This window comes from Mytilus galloprovincialis, chromosome 10 (genome assembly GCF_965363235.1).
Source record: "Mytilus galloprovincialis chromosome 10, xbMytGall1.hap1.1, whole genome shotgun sequence".
NCBI classification, from domain to species: domain Eukaryota; kingdom Metazoa; phylum Mollusca; class Bivalvia; order Mytilida; family Mytilidae; genus Mytilus; species Mytilus galloprovincialis.
The window spans coordinates 9,207,010-9,225,225 of record NC_134847.1 but is presented as its reverse complement, the minus strand read 5'-3'; the positions used below and the strand labels follow the sequence as shown (position 1 = coordinate 9,225,225).

The 18,216-nt window shown below is 31.2% G+C and overlaps 1 protein-coding gene and 1 long non-coding RNA gene across 2 annotated transcripts in view; one reads left to right on the top strand and one right to left on the bottom strand.

Moving 5' to 3' along the window:
• LOC143049787 (arginine kinase-like) overlaps positions 1-18,216 on the bottom strand; it is a 196,582-nt gene that overhangs the window by 151,373 nt on the left and 26,993 nt on the right. The gene's annotated exons all lie outside the window — the stretch shown is intronic.
• Positions 6,671-18,216, top strand: part of LOC143049788 (uncharacterized) — a 31,813-nt gene continuing 20,267 nt past the window's right edge. The window contains exon 1 of the long non-coding RNA XR_012970314.1: positions 6,671-6,784. This is a non-coding gene — a long non-coding RNA (uncharacterized LOC143049788). The remainder of the gene's footprint in view (positions 6,785-18,216) is intronic.

Sequence of the window (18,216 nt, the reverse complement as noted above, 5' to 3'; positions counted from 1 at the left end):
AGGTCAAATTACAGTCCTAACAGTTAGAACATTGTTGCATTATTATTAAAAAACTGGGTGGAAAAAATATTTGAAAACCTAATGATTAAGCCAAGAGTGTTATATACATGTGTTCTGAAAGTTTAACCATCTTGAAAATATAAATATGATAAAGATATAAAACAACTTGCAGACACAATTTCTTTGGGGCTGGAAAGCAATTTTATACTTATATGTATTGATTTATTCATTCATTTACTGTGAATGTTACTACATTTAAGATTATTCTATTGTATCTGATGATATGCATATTTTTTTAACCAAACTTGTAACAGTGAACTTATAAATCTGAATGAAATTGATTTATGGCTTAATCAGTTAAAAGGGAAACATTTTGATTAAATTTAGGGTATTTGGTAAGCAGTTGTATAGTCATTTATAAATCTCATTTCCAAGAGTTTTTTGGGCCTCTTCTTGGTTGTTAAGTTTAAAGTCATTAATTAGTATTGAAATAAGATGTGATTGCTAGTGAGACTATCCATCCATGTCAGTTTTAAGGGAACCAGTAATTGTCACTTGTTTCATATTTGTTATGAAGTTGTATAAGCATTTTTTCCTTTAATTTTATAAGTCTATGATATTTGGTATGTCTTTTACATGGAGGATTTTCAAGTTATATCTTTAGTCATGGTTAATTGATTTTGAAAGTTTTGCATAGCTTATATGGTTGTCATACAACTTTACAAATTTAAGACATACATGTATCTCTGTGTCAAACAGTTTATTAAATACTTAGTCCCCTTCACAAACACCATTCAGATAGAACTACTATCCACTTTACAACTAAGATTTGTAATAAATATATATATAACATGCTTCAATGTTTATTCAACTTTACAAATTTATTATTGGTATGCAGTTGAATATAAGTTAAACCAACTAGTACTAAAAAAAAGTATACATAGTATATAAAGGATTTAATAATTTTTTATTTCAAACTTCACTTTTATTCTTGAGATGAATTTGATAAGTCTGATGATATTGAACCAAACAGGCATCATAAAACGTTGTCCATAGGGTTGGACACTGACGTTTATGGTGATGTCAGCCATTGGTTTAATAAATTTTTATATAAAAAATCATACTTTTTGGTAAGACGATTGTTCATTAACTGCTAATGATACAGATGAGTTTAGTTGATAACATGCATGAAGTAAATTGATGTTCCATGTGGTCATTCATTTGTATATTTTACTTATTGTAGCTATGAAATATAATGAAAACTGTGTAAAGCAACAATTGATCTCGTCCTAGGTCCTACCACACACATATGGCATTAGATAGAGTTCACTGACTGACATATACTGTCCAATATCATAAAGTATATCAATTCCAATCAAGTTCTTCCTGGAAATAAATTTTGAGCAACTGCACACAGGGGCAAATCCAGCCATTTCAAAAAGGGGAGGTTTCCAAACCAGGCCAAAGAGGGGGGGGGTCCAACTGTATGTCCCCATTCAAATGCATTGATCAACCAAAAAAAAGGGGGTGTTCTTATTTTGTCAATAAATGTGAATGTTCTGAAAAATAAATGTCACATAAACTGGATTTTTTTTTTTCATACTTTCTCCTGATAGAAAATGATTAGAATGGGTTCTAAAACATTTAAAAATATTTATAAATATTAAAATTTATTGTAACATAATTGACATGATGGGGATGGGGCTCTAGTAAATTTACACCATTACAAGTAGGTTGCAAGGTCTATATCTTTTTAAGGTCATGGGTCACAGCTCCATTTAAATGTAGGTCACTATGTTTTCCATGTCATAGGTTGCATTTTGTCATATTGTACATTTGCACCTTTACAATTGTATTTGATATCAAGATTCCATGTTGAAGATATCAGATTTCATGTTGTATGTATGTTAAGTTGTGTGGTAAAATGGCTTGCCTATTTGCAACGCTAAGTTCACAGGGCGAGATAATTGAATGCTATTAAGGTCATCACATAATACTTGCTGGCTTTTTACTTATTAATTCACTTTTGTTGTTTTTATATTTATCATTAATTATTTATTATAGTTTTATTTATTTAATATGATTTATATTATTTTGGTTTCATTTCCTTTATTTATATTTTTACTTATTTACAACATTATCTTTTGTTTTATAGTACAATAAAACTGGTCACATACCATTTCATGGTTAATTATAAAACTTACAATTATGAAATTTCAGATTACCAAGCATTTGTAAGTTTCCCTCTTTTTGAGGTTGGTTATATTATGCTGATTTAATAGTAGGTGGAGGTGATACTAATATTTCTTTTTTTTTAATGTTATGTAGCCTTACAGTTCATTATAATGCTTTCTTTAAAAAAAAAAAGGTAAAATTTCAAAGTTTACTTCTAATTTATTTCTTTTAAAAAAGAATGAAAAGTATAATTTTAAAAAGACACAATCAGTTAAAATCTATAGAGTCCTATTAGAAAAGAACCAAAATAGCAAGACCAACTTTTTTTCAAAGAACTGGTTAACTTTAAAAGGTAACCTTTTTATAGATAAATTAGCTCAGACTTCTCTTTAAAATAATTTCTTAACATAAGGTTAACCTAATTTCAATAATTGGTGGGTAAAGTGTAAAAATACTGTCAGGTTGAATGTAAGTATGTTTACATTGTTTGTAGGTTGTTTTGTTTATTGTTTGTTTATTGTTTATAAATAGTTTGCAAATACCCCTTTCTGGCTTTGCTGGTTGTTATGTTTTAAATATGTTAAAGCCAGGAGTAGAACTCTGTGTACTGCTAAACACAGCAATCATGTTTCTATTCTAAAAATGGGATGTAAATCTTCAACATGAAATTCAGAATATATTTGTTGATAAATTATTAAATGAAAATTGTATTTTTTTCTTAATCAAAATCTTTAAATCCTTATTAATAAATGTCTTTATTTGGTTTAAAAATAATGTTTTTATACATACCGGTTATATACATTTTTTAAACTGTTAGGAACCAAACTTGTGAATAGTAGGTATTTTTTCCATTTTTCTTTGTCTTGTTTCAAAGTATAAAATAAAAGACTTTGTGTCCCCAAATTACTTATTTCAGTTAAAAGGGTCCGAAATAAATGATAAATAATTTGTTTGCATTCAAAATTATATAGATTTTAATACTATTCATATTATTTTGGCATTTTCTAAATTTATTCCTGTAAGTACTTTAATAATAAATTAATTTCTATTCATTTGAATTTTAGTTAAGTTTTTTAACTATTGAAATGTATTGTATTTCCTTTTTTGATTTATTTAAAATTGTGATTCAGCTGTGAAACCAATAATCAAAAACAAATCTTCATTTTTCAAATGTATTTTTTTTCTTTTGATAATTGAATAAGGGTTTTTAAATTATTAATAAAGGGGTAATGAACACGAGTTCTGCTCATAATTCAGTTCAAAGGTAATGATTATTTTATATTGAAAAAATTTAACATAAAATTTACAAAATGCACTTCTGTAGATAGCCTACCAGATATAATCTAGTAACTTCAATTTATTTCATCTGGATTTTTTTTAATGAAGATGAAGATTAATATACTTTTTAAATTATTTTTTTATTGTTTAATTGTTCTTTGAACTGGATTGCTAGAGGGCCTCTAGATATTGTTAGAACAGTATGGACAAAAATATATTTCTGTGGTCTCATTTTTTGTTAAAAAGAAATAAATATTAAAACATTTTGTTTCTGTCATTGGCAATATTTACAAACAATTATTTACCTAAAATATGTGGTTTAATATGTCTCTGATTAATTTAATTATCAACTATGAGCTGTTCTTTTCTTCAGAAATTAGGGATGACATTTTTTATGGCAGCTGAATAACTGAAATGAAACCATGAAATATTTTTCAATACATTCTTACAATTATCAGGAGTGTATCCACCAATAAAACCGGTGGACGTGTTATATTCAAATACTCAGTCTCTGGAGACCACTATTTACTTTTTTTTTTTAAATAACAGAGGATGGGCAAAACTGATCTATTAATCTCCTTACAGTTGCAGGACAGGACACTGACAGGCAGACCTGGTATTTAACAAATTTACCGTTTTTTTCAATGCTAATTTTAGGAACTGAAACTCACATTTTTAATAATCTCAAATTTGTGCTTAGTAACACTGCTTTACAAATCAATAATAAGGGGCAAACATTTGTTCAGTCATAATATGATCACCGTCGTGTTGTTGTTGTTTAGGGATCGAGTTATTCCCCTTTGAACGTCCCATTTTTCGACTTGTTGAATCGTCACACAGCTGGTTTACCTACCGAGTTTTTCTATCAGTGAGCTTTTCTTCAACAAAATATTAATAGTTATCATCTCATCTATAGGAATATACGTTACTATTTGGTGTGTCATTTCAATCTTAATATATTTATTTTCAAGTGTCACTTCCGCGGCCCGTATATTCATCTTTCACCATCTAATTTGCAATGAAATATTGTTCAGCCGTTTAATAACAACGTAGTGAAAGTCTGGATCATGCCGCATCTAACCGTATACTTAGTTACGAATGAGAAAAAGGTTAAATGTATTTACGCAGCCTTTTTCGGGACGTCATGGCCGTTTTTAAAAAATGCCATTTTTTGAATCGAAAATCACGTGACCTTTGTCGGGTTACACTAAAGACCTGAAAGTGGACCTGAAAAGACCTGAAAAGACCTAAAAGTATACGACTAAAATTATTCAAATTGCAACAAATTTTTTATTATTGGATGGAATTTCTTCAAGTTGGAATTTTATCAATTGTTAATAGCCATATTTCATTAAAATTTATTTTTTTTAAATTAAAAACAAAATGTTGATGCCAAAAGTTGGACCTGAAGGGAGAAATGAAAAGACCTGAAGGGACCTGAAAATCTATGGTCGGAATAATTCTAACTTCAATAACTTTTTTAATGTACAGTGGATACCTTTCAACTTTTGGTTTTGTGAAACAAAAAGTTCAATATAATGATAATATAAAAAAAAAAATACATGAACAATATCGTTTGGGTGTCAAAACTCGGACCTGAACGTAAATTCAAAAATCTAAATGTGCCTAAAATTCCGCTATTTTTTTTTCAAAAGAAAATAATAAACAGAAACGAAAAATATGGTTGTTAACATTTCATGTTCGGTGTCATTTGTTCTCTTTTGGAAAACTGTCTCATTGGGATCACACTTTCTTTCGGTCATCCTTGTTTCTAATTTTTATTGACGGAAGATACTAATATGATACGCAAAACTGATACAAAAAAGACGGGAGATACCAAAGAATAATCAAAACTCACATGTCAAAACTCATAAGTCAAAGAGACATGATATACCATAGAAATAAATAATTAAGAAAAAGATTTGGTGTCTTTAAACTATGATAACCCCATCACAATCGTTGTGTGTGTGTCCCAAGTCTGGAACCTGCACTTTGTGACAAATGTCGGACCTGCTGGATGAAAAATAAAGTCCTGAATGAACCTGTGTACATATATAGTTAATTCAACATAGCTTATAAAACATTTGCATTTTCATTCAAGAAGAGTCAAAAGCAACTTAAATTGTGATAAAAATATTTAATTTTAACGATAATCCAATTAAAAGATTAAAGTGAAATGTTTATTTAGATTATTGATCCAATTATCACTTAATATCAATACAAGGTGTAAATTACAACTGGCACACGTTATGTAAATAAAAATTCCAATGGACGAACACACGGCTTTAAATTACATATTTGGTTCATGGGGTAGCAATACTATTATTTTTATTTTATAAATAAAACAGTTTAAGATATATAAATTAATGCAGTATAAGCAAGTTGAATTAGTTTGAATAATTTCACCGGGCAATCTTCTTTTTCTCTTTAGGTTTAGGATTCATCATCAACAAGGTATTTTGTATTCAAATATGTTCCTGTATAAATATAAAGTCATTCTTTCTCTTCAATGGACACTTGTCTAAAATTAAAACAAATAGAAAAGACAATGCTGTGCGAGTTTAAATACATCTACCCCTATGATCCTGTTATTCATGTCTTTTATTTCCCCGACAAGGTCCGAATTTTGTAGCTCAACCATTATATTTTCGATAAAATTCTTTATCATTTTAATGATAAATTATACCTTTCCTATAACAAAATTCATACTTCAAGGAGATTGATTGAAAACAGTTAAAGATTTTGAATAAATTTGACCACAGTCTTTTCAAGCAAATTTATGTTATTTAATTTTCCGTTCAGGTCCGAGTTTTCACACCCCAACGATATTTTTCATATCTTTTTTTTTTATTTTATCTTTATACTGAATTTTTAGTTTCACAAAATCTAAAGTTGAAAGATAACCATTCAATATTAAAAAAGTTATTGAAGTTAGAACTAGTCCGAACATAGATTTTCAGGTCCCTTCAGGTCTTTTAATTTCTCCCTTCAGGTCCAACTTTTGGCATCAAAATTTTGTTTTTAATTCAAAAAATTTAAATTTCAATGAAATGTGGATATTGACAACTAATAAAATTCCAACTTGACGAAATTCCATTCAATAATAAAAAAGTTATTGCAATTTGAATAATTTTAGTTGTATATTTTCAGGTCTTTTCAGGTCTTTTCAGGTCTTTTCAGGTCTTTTCAGGTCCACTTTCAGGTCTTTAGTGTAACCCAACTTTGTCGCATTTTCGACGCCATTATGAGAATTGCTTCCCGGCTGTGAAGAATTCTTCTTTCTATTACTGTTTCAAGTGATCATGTCAAAGCAAATAGATACAGTTATATGGTAATACATGTTTTCATCAGTACCTTAAACCTGTAACCTGCCCAATTATATCCTTAATTAGAATTTCTAAGTGAAAACAAAAAAGGGGGAGCACAGACCAAAATAAGAAATTTGTAATTTTTTATTTATGTTCAGTATCAGTTCCAGCAGTGGATAGCTTGATTTGCACTTTTAAAAAAATGAAGGGGTCCTTATGTTAGAAATATTTGTAGAAAGGGGATGTAAACTAAATGATTATTTGGAAAAATATATTAGTACTTTGGAAAAAAATATGCCCAGGTTCTTGAAATTTTATCAATGGATGTGTCAAAAAAAATTGAAAAGATTTCAACAACTAATGATTTATGGTTTTAGAAAAATAATTAATAATTAATTAAATACATATTACAGATGGTGCAATAATAATCATTCATTTTGGTTAGGACAAATAAAAATATATGGGGTGAGTTTTCAGTTACCCTATACTTTTTAGTCTTAAAATTACTAATTGCCTACCCTACAGATTTTTCTGTCATTTTTCATTAAGCACCGTTAAAGTAAGAATGTTGTTCTTATAGACCCAATGTAAAAAAGGCTTTAAAAATTCTCTTCATGTAACTTTCTTTTTTTAGATGTAACTGAATGCACACATAAATTTTATTTTGCCTTATTTCATTAGTTCATGAAGTCTAATCAAATTTATATTTATGTCTGTTAAATCTTGAAATGATGGATCATTCCTGTTAGTGTATTCTTTAATTTTTTCACACATCAAACTTTATTTGTATAAAAACAATGGCTATTAATGTAATAATTACTTGCTTACTGTTGTCTGGAAATTGCTTTCAGATATACTTTTGACTGTTCTGTAATATTTGCAGGTATTTTTTTTTATTCTAGCCCCCACTCCTTATTCTCCATTCTGTAAACCCCACCCACATCTGAGTGGATATGTACTTATGTACTTTCACCTTACCTACTTTTGCTTTTTTATTGACAAATAACCTTAGGTTATGAATTTGCAAGTTAGTCATTTCATCTTATGGAAAAAAAAACATACTTTGAATCAAATAAATTAAGGATACCTCTTGTTTGCATATAAACAGAATTTCATTTTTTTTATAAACTATTTCTATATATTAATAATAAGGAAGCAATAGTAAAAATATTTGATCTTCTACCCACCTACCCTATTATTTGGTATGTAGCAGTAAACTCAATTTTTGGTCTAGATACTTGGCAGTTTTTAGCAGTTTCTTTTGACATACCACCACATGCATGAATGCTTGGTCATAACATAAACAGATATATTGTAGTGTGCTTGCTCGTCAACAATTTTAAATATTGTAGGACGACTGTCTTCCATAATAATCTGTAATAGACTAGTGATAAGAAGATGGGCCTGTCCATGATCATTCAAAACTTTTTAACTAATCACCAGATTAGATTTTTATTGGGTATTCTGTTTACTAGTTTAAATTACCAGTTTATAAATATAATTAACAGCTGCAAGTATACAAGATATCTTTCGGGTAAACTCAACTCAAACCAATGTATTAGATTAAATAATCTGCCTTTTGACCACAATTGTAGCTTAGTTCTCGTATGAAGCATGCATGCAACAATTCTTGTGAACTATACAAATAGTCAAAACATACAATATTTCTGCGACCGTGTTAGAAGACCAAACCTTTGAATTACTTACCAGATTATATTTATTCACCAAGATATAAAGCATAATATAAATAAAATGTTGACATATATGTCTATGACCATGTATGCAGAATGACTTTCATAAAGTATCACACCATTCATGTAACAATATATGGTGTACACTACAAATCAAGGGTTGACCTATCAGTGGCAGATCTAGAACTTTTCATAAGGGGGGGGGGGGCGCTGACTGACCTAAGGGGGAGCCCGCTCCAGTCATGCTTCAGTGATTCCCTATATAATCAACCAAATTTTTCCCACGAAAGGGGGGGGCCCCCCTGGATCCGCCTATGCCTATGACCTTGTATATAGACCAACTTTTTAATTATGAGGCTTTCTATACCAATATCAAAATAGAATAAGATTTGAAAGCCTATAAATATAAATAGCACCACTGGTATAAGAGTCAATGCAAATTATCTACATGTCTCTCATTAATAGCATACCACAAAAATAATCTTGAGAGTATAATCTGTAAGTTTTTTAAACCAAAACCAATATGAATCTCCTGCAACTCTGTTACAAGCAAGATTTAGAAAAGGCCACTATTGAAAATGGACCAAATCTTAAATTCTGTAGTCTCAACACTGAAAATGGTCAACAGACAGACTGACCACTGCAATAACCAGAGAACCTGTTTCAATTCAAATAGAGGACACATTTAATTGAATTATTAATCTCTGTATGGAATAAGCTTATATGCAAAGGGTCTGTAAGCAGAAAAAAAATGAAATACATATCTATCCATGTTTATGTAAGTTTCCTTTCTACATTCAAGTTTGATTGTCCCTTTCAAGTCGGTTTTACCTTTCTTTTATCATTATAAAATTATGTACTTAATATCAATTGAAAACTGCATGAAACTGAAAAAAATAACTCTATTTTCATCATGTTGGTTGATGGCGTCATGGGGTATAATTTTAACAGAAACTTAACTCTGTGGTGAAGGCTGAAGGCTGTACTTTGACCTATAATTATCAACTTTTTATATATTGTGACTTTGATGGAGCGTTGTCTCATTGGCACTCATACCACATCTTCTTATTTATACGATTAGATGTTCTAAATACGATTCTGATCAGTCTATATAGAAGGGAAGATTTTTAAAGCAACTTATGTGGATAGCAATATGTCAGTCAAAATGGTTGTCTGTTTTCAATTACAAACTACACTACAATTACACTACAGTGGAAGGAAATTACAGTAGCAGTTAAATTAAGGGTTACCAGCAATCAAACAATAAGTAATTGATGGATGGATGGATGGATGGTTGTTTAAAGTCCAGTGGCAAGTCAGATGCATATTCAGGATGAGAACATGATAATGATTAATGAATATTAACCCTGCTTTGTACTCGACCGACACACTGACCTGGATTTTTAACATGCTAGCTCACAAGGTAACAGTTCGCAGGAATATATGTCACTTACCCAGACACATTATTCTGACTGAACAGTCCGGGCCGAACAGTCTTTGCTCTAACTCCTTATTGCCGCGTGCTTGGCGAAGAAGCAGCAAATACCAATTTTCAAGTCTTTGGTTTGACCCCGCCGAGGGTGGAACCCACAACCTACCGCACTCGAGGCGACCACACTAACCATTACATCACCGAGGCGGTGTAAAGAATTGAATATAAATCTTCTCATTCTAAAGGTCAAATACAAAAGCTTGAAATGAAATTGGAAGCAATTTTTTTTTATTTAGAATATCAATAAACTGCATGTCCCACTTGTTTCTATAGATGTCCCAGTGTTCATGTGATGAAATATTGAAACGTCTCACTGAAATAATAAGAAAACTATATATTGTCAAATGAATAATTAGAAAAAAAATTGTAAAACTGTTTGCTTTTATCATTTAAAACTATAACAGCTACGTATGATGAATAATGCAGATCCGGAAATTTATAATTAATTTACTGTGTGGACACAGACATGCATGGATAGTATCCAGCATTCAAGACCAATACTGGTCTGGACCTGCGTCACTGCATATATTTGCTCTACAGAAAATCTAAAACAATTCCTTCAATAGAAACCAAAAAATTTTGTCTAAAAATTTTCCTTGTACAATAAGTGGCTAAATTTCAAACTTTCGGCAAACAGGAAGTGGCTGCACCACAGATCTTTAAATTTCTTACACCCTACAACTCAACATAGTCAAGCTCTGTTCCAAATATAAAATCATTCCCTTTCATAGAAGCCAAGAAAACTTTGACGAAAAATTTTCCTTGTACATTGAGTAGCTAAATTTCAAACTATCGGCAAACAGGAAGTGGCTGCACCGCAAATCTTAAAATTGCTTACACACTACAACTCAACATGATCAAGCTCTGGACCAAATATAAAATCATTCCCTTTCATAGAAGCCAAGAAAACTTTGACGAAAAATTTTCCTTGTACACTGAGTAGCTAAATTTCAAACTATCAGCAAACAGGAAGTGGCTGCATCGCAGATCTAAAAATTGCTTACACTTTACAACTCAACATGATCAAGCTCTGGACCAAATATAAAATCATTCCCTTTCATAGAAGCCAAGAAATCTTTGACTAAAGTTGATATGCAAGTCTTTCGGACGGACGGAATGACGGACGGAGTCGAGCGGTTACTAGACCTGCTTTCACCGTTGGTGACGCAGGTAAAAAAAACACCCCTTTTAATCCAAATAATTACATTACAGTACTAGTATATTTCAACATATAAATCTGTTATTTTGATTGGCTAACAACAATCTCACGTCATTCTTCATAGCACAATGATATGTAACACCCATGATAGCACATGCTTTATATGTACAGGTAAATATATACAAAAAAATGATAGAGATTGTTTTTTCCTTCATCCTAGCAAAAATATGTAATTATAAGAATTGAATGGTCTTTGAGCAATATAATAGGCTTGTCAAACCGTTGATCGTGCACGCAATCTAAGAATGGCTTCATACAAAATGTATAGCTTTGTCATCATGTCTCAATTGTTTTTTTTTAATGTTTTTATCACTATTTTTTTTTTAAAGGTGACTTTTTCAATAAAAGTTTGATGAAAGTATTCAAATATAAATAAGATGTGGTATGCGTGCCAATGAGACACTTCTCCATCCAAATCACAATGTATAAAAAGTTAACATGCAAAAAAATACATGAACAAGATCACTTTTATCTAGTTAAATTGTTACCTGTTGCTTTAAACTATTTTTTTCAGCCAAGGATGTTTCCATTTATCTTCCAGAATATGACATGATTCTTCCATGTTCAGTCTTCTTTGCTTTACATCCTCTATTTGTCTGTTTTTTTCTCTTTCAATTTCTGACATTTTCACACTATACTCTTCCCTAAAATTAATGAGTTCATAGTCCCAAGCACTTTTACTGGTTTTTAGAGAAGTTTCATAGCTTGGTCTTTTTTCACGAAGAGCAGACTGAAGCTCATTGACTCTTTATTTCTTTATTTTGTTTTAATTCATTCATTAAATCATTCTGATTTGCCATTTCTTTCTTCAGTATGGATTCTATATTAGCAAGCTTTTGTTTGTAATCTGCTCCCATCTTTTCTTTGTCCTCATTCATTTCTTCAGTCAATGTCTGTATTTCAGTCTGTCTTTGAGTCAGTATATTTTCCAGGTAATTTAGTAGCCCAGCTCAAAATCTAGGGGCCATGTGCGACTGGGCCTTTTGCTAGATTTTATCCCTGTTTTCCATTCTACTAATAATGATTCCAATATCAGCTCTTGAAGGTGTGATAGACATGTTTGTTTGGACAGAACATTCCATTCTTGAAATGCTTGAACTTTTTTGCTGCTGTTGGTGGTGTTGCTATGGAAAGAATCAATAAATGTCCAGTGCTCCTGTGCTCCTGTAATGAAATAAACAAATATTTCACTGAAATAATAAAAGTACTACAATGTATTGACTGTAAAATGCAATTCTTAATGATGTAAAACTTAATGTCCTGAAAGTTGGACGTGTGTACCTTACAATCATTCCAAACGACAAATATAAAAGATCTATTCTTATTAGCTTATTATTCATTGTTATTATTACCATAGAAATGGCAAAAAACTCGAAAATTTTCAAAATTCTCCAAATTTTATGAAACTTTATAGACAGTTGATTTAGCATATAAAGATATGTTTTTTGACTTTTGGAAATTTCAAAATGGCTGCCGTTGTCATGGAAACGGCCAGATGGCCTGGCAATGGGGGAACGGGGTGACATCTGCTATTGCTCGCAATGGCAAGTCTAGTTCTTATTGTATCTGGAATATTGACTTTACCACGAAAAAATCATTTATTGGTCATCAGTTTTTCCTGTTTTGTATGTGTTGGTTTTCCTTTTAAATTGTTTTACACTGGCAATGCCTTGGCCATTATAGCTTGCTCTTTGGAGTGAGTCAATACCTGTGTCATAAATTACATAACTATTACATTGTCTTATTGGCACTTATATCAAATATCATTTTGTCTTATGCTCTAGATTTTTTTTTGCCTAACTAATATTTCGATTTGAGTCACTGATAAGTGTTGATTACACAAAACAGGTGTCTGGTTAACATTAAAAGCCTGGTACGTTTGATATTATTTAAAACATTGAATTTATTGACTAAACATTAAACAGTCAGGGGTACTACTTAAACAAGTGATTTCAGGATCACCTATTAAAGTGATTGCGCTATTGAAAAATGAAAAATGTTTATAAAATTAGAAACACTTTTTAAAATCACTTGCATAAGTGATTTGAGATGTAAACATTAAATCACTTATTATAACATTTTCTCAATAATTTACCCACAATCTAGATTTACATAGGGTTAAAAAAACTATTCTATTGAAAATACAACTGAATACATGCAAAAATGCTCTTTTGCTAAATTATTTTGTCAGTTTTTAAAATTTATTTGGATTATGCTTAAACTGGGATAATTTGTAGATACGGTCAAAACCTTGAAGTAAATCATACTAATTATAAAGAAAACAAAGCAGATTACATAAATGTGTTGACCTTTATGTTATTGGTAGAGTAGTAAACTCTAGAAATATAGTATATAGAAGACAGAAATAGTCCCAAGGGTTCTTTTAAAAGCTTCAGCGCACTAACTTGCTGCCCAAGCGCACTGATAAAATTGATATATCAAGATAAAGAGATAATTGATCTATGTAGACAAATTTCAGAAAAAATTGCCATTTCATGGAAAATTAGTGAAATCAGCATTTGAAGATCAAAGAAAACACCAAAATCACTTAAATAGGTGATTACTGAAATTTGAAAATCACTGAAATAAGCGATAATGAAATCACTTGTTTGAGTCATACCCCTGACTGTTAAATCTGGGGCATTTTTGATTTTCTATTTTAGTTACTGATTAATATATATATATACTTAACTGAAAAAAAATCCAGTTAACATCCTGTGTTCTTGTGATGAAAATATTTCACTTCTTCCTGTAATAGTTAGTTATGAAAATAATTATGTTATACATATTTTATAGTTTTTGGATAGTTTTTCAGTGTACTGTAAATGATACCAAGGTTTTTGTTGACATCCCTGGACGTTGTCTTGTGAGGTTGTCCATGGGTTTTCAAACAATACTGATTTTTATAGTTCGTTCGTATGTTGTACTGTTACCACTGTCTCAAGTTAGGGGAGGGTTAGGATGCCGCTAACATGGTTAAGCCGCCACATTATGTATGTTTGTGCCTGTCCCAAGTTAGGAGGCTGTAATTCGTTGTTGAGTTACATATTTGTTTTTTGTTAATTTTTTTGTAAATTAATCAGGCCATTATTTTTTGTGTCATTTGGTCTCTGGTGAAGAGTTGTCTCATTGGCAATCACACCACATCCTCTTTTTTATACATACATAAATTTGCAGTGACATCACAACTTATAACTGACCAATCAATGATTAGCATTTTTGCTCGGGCATTTTAGTTATGTAAACAATGTTGAGAGATGAAACTAATAGGAATCCTCTAGACTTTTCATAGACTTCAATGCAAATGAATTTAATTGATATGTATCGACACCAGTTAAATATCACAATTTTACTCTTTTAATGTTGTTAAAGACACTATATAATATCTCCATTTTGATTTTTTTCATACTATATCCATCGGTTAAAAAATAATCAGCAATAAAAATATTCAGTCATTACCTTCAAATAGAGGAAAAATCTAGAGGATTCCTATTGGCATCACCACCTGAAAAATTGAAATGCCAGGATGTCCGGATTTATGTATACGTTATATTTAAATTTTAATATTCTAACTTCAGGCATACTGAATTCGGACCCAAAAAAATAAAAAAAATAAAAAAGTCTGGGATGACATAATGATGGAGAAGGAGACATTAGCCTGACTCAAATATGTGAAGATTTAGATTTACCTGTATATAGGAAAAGATCCAATCCTTGACAATGACAATTACAAGGACTTTCACGAATTGCTGCAAACGTAAAAATAACATTACATGGACAATTTTAAGAATGAATGTTTAAAGATGGTTTTTGTCCAGCTATAATTTTGTTGCAATGGAGATTCAGGATGAATTGCATGGACGAAACGACACAAAGATGTGAAAGCTGATGATGGACAAGAATCGATTTAAATAAATTTTAATGAGGGAGAGCAGCAAGGACACATGTCAGAAGAAATAGAATCTTGTCAACGGGGAATCAGAAGATTAAAGCTGATGATGAGTTTACAGCTTTTGCTGAAAAGGCTCTTTTCAGAGCCAAAAAGATATTTCAAAAAGAATTCAAATTGTTGTGACATCATAAAACTATGGTATAATTGTGGTCAAGGTCGCTTTTAAATAGAACAATTGCTAAAAATAAACCATGGTATAACTAAATAATATCATAGTTTGCTATGGTATAATCTTAAGAAAATGGGATTTGCTCATTGTTGAAGGCTATACGGTGACCTATATTTGGTAATTTCTGTGTCATTTGGTCTCTTGTGAAGAGTTGTCTCATTAGCAATCACACCACATCATCTTTTTTATATTCATGTTGTCTTTGGTATTCATGGTATAAAATCAAGTTCTATCAACAAATATAAAAGAAAAAAATCCCTAAAAGAAGTTGAAAATGACCTCAAACCTTTGATTTGATTTTATAGAACTATAATTTACTGCTTGGTTTTGATTGATATTGTGTAATAAAGAATCAAATAAAAAAAAAATATGGCTTAACATACCTTCCTCTCATCACTCATTTTAATCTGTAATGTCCAAAAATGTGGCAACTGCAAGTCCCAGTTTTCTTGTGATGAAATATCCAAACATTTTGCTGAACTTAATGTGGCAATGGCAAGTCCCAGTTTTCTTGTGATGAAATATCCAAACATTTTGATGAACTTAATGTGGCAATGGCAAGTCCCAGTTTTCTTGTGATGAAATATCCAAACATTTTGCTGAACTTAATGTGGCAGTGGCAAGTCCCAGTTTTCTTGTGATGAAATATCCAAACATTTTGCTGAACTTGATGTGGCAATGGCAAGTCCCAGTTTTCTTGTGATGAAATATCCAAACATTTTGCTGAACTTGATGTGGCAGTGGCAAGTCCCAGTTTTCTTGTGATGAAATATCCAAACATTTTGCTGAACTTGATGTGGCAGTGGCAAGTCCTAGTTTTTTTTGTGATGAAATATCCAAACATTTTGATGAACTTAATGTGACAATGGCAAGTTCCAGTTTTCTTGTGATGAAATATCCAAACATTTTGATGAATTTAATGTGGCAATGGCATGTCCCAGTTTTCTTGTGATGAAATAACCAAACATTTTGCTGAATTTAACATGGTTGCAATGGCATACATGTCCCAGTTTTCTTGTGATGAAATATCCAAACATTTTGCTGAATTTTATGTGGCAATGGCATGTCCCGCTTTTCTTGTGATGAAATAACCAAACATTTTGCTGAATTTTATGTGGCAATGTCATGTCCCAGTTTTCTTGTGATGAAACTATTTTATATCCTCCTGTAATAGTTACATATAAATTGTGAAATTAATAATGTTTCATATTCAAAATATTAACAGGCAGACTGCAAAACTTAATAATCATGAATTCAACCTAATATATTCTCTTCTCTCCACATCACCCCCCCCCCCCCCAACCCTGGTTGTGGCTTGTTGTTGTGTCCATATTTGTTTTTTCGTTCATTTTTTTTACATTAATTAGGCCTTGTTTTCTGGGTTGAATTGTTTTACATTTGTCATTTTAGTGCCTTTTATAGCTTATTCTGCAGTATGGGCTTTACTCATTGTTGAAGGCAGTACAGTGACCTGTAGTTGTTTAACTTCTGTGTCATTTGGTCTCTTGTGAAGATTTGTATCATTGGCAATCACACAACTTCTTTTTTTTATATTCATGTTTTCTTTGGTTATACATCAGGTTCTATTATTAGTGGGGAAATCTCAAAAAGAAGTTGAAATTAACCTCAAATAACAAAATTATGTGGCTTAATAAAACATACCTTTCTACTAACTTCCTTTTTCCTTGTCCCAGAATGTGGCAACTGCATGTCCCAGATTCTTGTGATGAAATAACCAAACATTTTGCTGAATAAAATGATCAAGTGCATAGGCCTGTCCCAGTTTTTTGTGATGAAATAACCAAACATTTTGCTGAATTGAATGTACCAAGGTGAAAAGCTTGTCCCAGTTTTCTCGTGATGAAATAACCAAACATTTTGCTGAATTAAATGATCAAGTGCATAGGCCTGTCCCAGTTTTTTGTGATGAAATAACCAAACATTTTGCTGAATTGAATGTACCAAGTTGAAAAGGCTTGTCCCAGTTTTCTTGTGATGAAATAACGAAACAATTTGCTGAATTGAATGTACCAAGTTGAAAAGGCTTGTCCCATTTTTTTCGTGATGAAATAACCAAACATTTTGCTGAATTGAATGTACCAAGTTGAAAAGGCTTGTCCCATTTTTTTCGTGATGAAATAACCAAACATTTTGCTGAATTGAATGTTCCAGTGGCAAAGGTTCGTCCCAGTTTCTTGTGATGAAATAACCAAACATTTTGCTGAAATGAATGTTCCAGTGGCAAAGGTTCGTCCCAGTGTTCTTGTGATGAAATAACCAAACATTTCGCTGAATATACCAAGTGGCAAATGGATATCCTACTTTTCCTGTAATGAAAGAACTAAATGTCTTGCTGAAACAGATGACTTACTCCTAAGTATATTGGCAAATGCATAAATGTCCTACTTTTGCTGTGATGAAATAACTAAATGTGTTGCTGAAACAGATGACACACTCCTAAGTATATTGGCAAATGCATAGATGTCCTACTTTTGCTGTGATGAAATAACTAAATGTCTTGCTGAAACAGACGACTTACTCCTAAGTATATTGGCAAATGCATAGATGTCCTACTTTTGCTGTGATGAAATAACTAAATGTCTTGCTGAAACAGATGACTTACTCCTAAGTATATTGGCAAATGCATAGATGTCCTACTTTTGCTGTGATGAAATAGCCAAATGTCTTGCTGAACCAGATTAATGAATACATGTCCCACTTTTGCTGTGATGAAATAACCAAACGTCTTACTGAACCAGATTAATGCATACATGACCCCATTTTGCTGTGATGAAATAACCAAACGTCTTGCTGAACCAGATAAATGTATACATGTCCCAGTTTTGCTGTGATGAAATAACCAAATGTCTTGCTGAACCAGATTAATGTATACATGTCCCAGTTTTGCTGTGAGGAAATAACCAAACATCTT